Source organism: Aplosporella prunicola (assembly GCF_010093885.1).
Source record: "Aplosporella prunicola CBS 121167 unplaced genomic scaffold K452scaffold_20, whole genome shotgun sequence".
Classification (NCBI taxonomy): Eukaryota; Fungi; Ascomycota; class Dothideomycetes; order Botryosphaeriales; family Aplosporellaceae; genus Aplosporella; species Aplosporella prunicola.
Window position 1 is genome coordinate 2,523 of NW_022983548.1, and position 2,777 is coordinate 5,299.

A 2,777-nucleotide genomic window follows, 5' to 3' on the forward strand; every position below is an offset into this window, starting at 1 on the left:
TATTTAAACCCCCTAGCCTGTCCTAAACGGACCGTCCGTTATAGTTTCCAACTACATATAGACGTAAAACGAATTAATCAATCAATTAATTAATTATTAGAAGGGATTTAGTTAGCCTATTAGCTATCGTGTCTGCTGTCGGAGTCTAACGAAAGCTAACGTTTCCTGCCTAAGCTTCTTAGCGAAGCTAGTAATAATAAATGTCTATATATCTAAGCTTAGTAATAAGCTTAGTAATATTTTCTTCTATAAGGCGAAGAGTTTACTTATTATCGTACTAAATTTTAATATAGTATCTAGGATTAAACTCTATTCCTCGGAAGAAACGCTTCTACTAATAGTACTACTTAGCCGTATCTGATAGAGTAAGGAGCTCTACCTTAGTGCTTAAGGTAGTAACTATAGGTTGTTTAGAGGATTTCTAATCGACCGGCCCTCTAAATAGTATGATTAGTAAGCCCTAATGGCTACGACGCGTGGCTAGGTCGTTACTATATAATGCGTTACTACTAATGGTAAAGACTACCTGCTCGGGAGTATATCCCTAAAAGTAGATAGCTAGCTTGCGAGTAGCGCCTAGGTAGGCGAGTAAGCGCTAAGCGAGCTGCTAGTATCGCGGCGAGGGGTTACTTAAATAAGTAGAGAGGGAAGAGTAAGCGTAGGCAATATCCGTACGCATGCTAACGGCTGTAAACTAAGCTAAGCCTATTTTACTTTAATACGTATGAACGTCCTGCGGCGTAGCGTAGTCCTCCTCGTTTAGAACTAACTGTTTATTAGCCGGTAGTAGCGTTAGCGTATTTAGATTTTCCTTAACGTTGTAACGAGCTATGATGCTAGAGATATATAACTCTTAAGAGAGCTATAAAAGTCGCTAAGCGCGATCTCTTACTATCCGAAGAGTAAGGAACTACTAGACTTCTCCTATTATCCTTATCTTATAGCGCTAGAATAGGTCTTCCTGAAAGGCGTTAGCGAACTTTTCGTATTGTTTATAGAAGGCTATGATAATATCGTTAATGAAGAAGAAAACGAATAAATATTCGTTGGTATAAAGGTAGGGAGCGTCTAGGATAGCTTCTAAGCCGAGGTTCTATAGTGTTCTGTAAAAATACTTCTACTATAAGGTAGGTAATTCTTTTAATCCGTATAGCGCGCGCTTTAGCTATAGGATTCGGTCGTATAGAAGTTTTATACCTTTAGGCGGAGTATAGAAGGTTTCGTTTTCTAGTAGCACGTGGGGAAAGGTATTAACTATATTATATTACCTGGTCTCGAGATTAAAGGCGTAGATGATAGTAATAAGGGTATAGAAGATGCGGAAGGCTAGGGTAGCGGCGTAGGTATCCTAAGTCGTTATCTAGAGGTCGCCTCGTACGTAGATCCTTGCCTTTACCTTTATAGGGTAGCCGTGCTTATCGAATTTGTACTTGAAGACCTAGGTAAGAGGGATTATCTCTTTGTTAAGTAACTAGGCTTTAGTAATATCTGCTACTATCTATACCCTCTTATCCTAGACTTCCTGTAGTTCCTTGAGTATAGTATAGTAGAAGTGTTCTCGTAGCGAATAAGTTACTATTAGCTAGGATTACTCTAATAACTCTCGGTTTTTTAGCCTTATTATAGTTAGTTGTTATACTATAGCCTTACCTCTTATACTATACGTTTATCTACTGTAAGGAAATAAGGATCTTAAAGAGAAAACGTATTCTTTTAGATAGTAGTATATATACTCCTATAGGTAGTAGTAATTTAGGAAAGGAAGCGGTATCTAATTCCTCGCGCCTAGCTTTATAGTTACTATATCTTTAAAGTGCCGGGGCTCTGGTAGTAGGTTATCTCTACGAATTCTCGGTAATAGTGGCGGACTACTAAGTATAGTATCCGGTATTAACGGAAGTAACGATTATAGTTTTATTACTAGTACTACTAGAAATGTAGCTTGAAAGGATTACTTATTATAGTAGTTATTGTTAAGTATAGTAACGTACGTATTACGGCGAGTTGATCGTCTTCGACTACGGGGTTCGTCGAGAATAAGATTCGGATTAATATCTACGTTGATTTAAGAGCCTCTCGGAGCTCTATTTCCTAAAGCTACTACTAGATTAGGTTCGGTCTCGTACTAAGTAGGAATAAGCTATCCTAAGCGGCGTGTTATAGACCTTAAGGGAAATTAACCCATAGGGTCGAGAAGACCTTATAGGAAGAAGGCCTATACGGGCCTAGAGACCTTAAGGGCTTAGTAACCGCAAGGGCCCGCGTCCCGTAGGGCACCAGCAGACACACGCTAGGCAAAGCCGCAAGGGAACTAAAAGCCACAACCCTAAGAAGCCTATAGGGGATTATCGTCTACAAGGGCAAAAGCAGTAGGCCGACAACGGACTCACAGAGCGATTTAGGATAAGGAACTTATCGCGTCCGCTCTATAGTAGGAATAGAGGTTATTAGGTTACGGGAAGGTAGTCGCCAGAAAAGTAGCACGGAAGTCACGTAACAGACCTATACTAGATCAACCCCCTCAGATTAATCCAACCCTCGGATTAATCTAGTAAATAGATTAATCCAACATCTCTTTTAATCCAAATTATAAACATGTATATAGACCACGCTCTTTAGCAGTAAGACAGGACCTTCGTAGTCAACTCAAAGTATCAATCTCTACCAAAGGTTAATAGTAACACGCCTACACCCGATCCTTCACGTAACTTATCTCTCAACTTCCTACACTTCTTATCCTTTAAGGTAAACCCTTCGAACCTATTCACCCGCTAGGC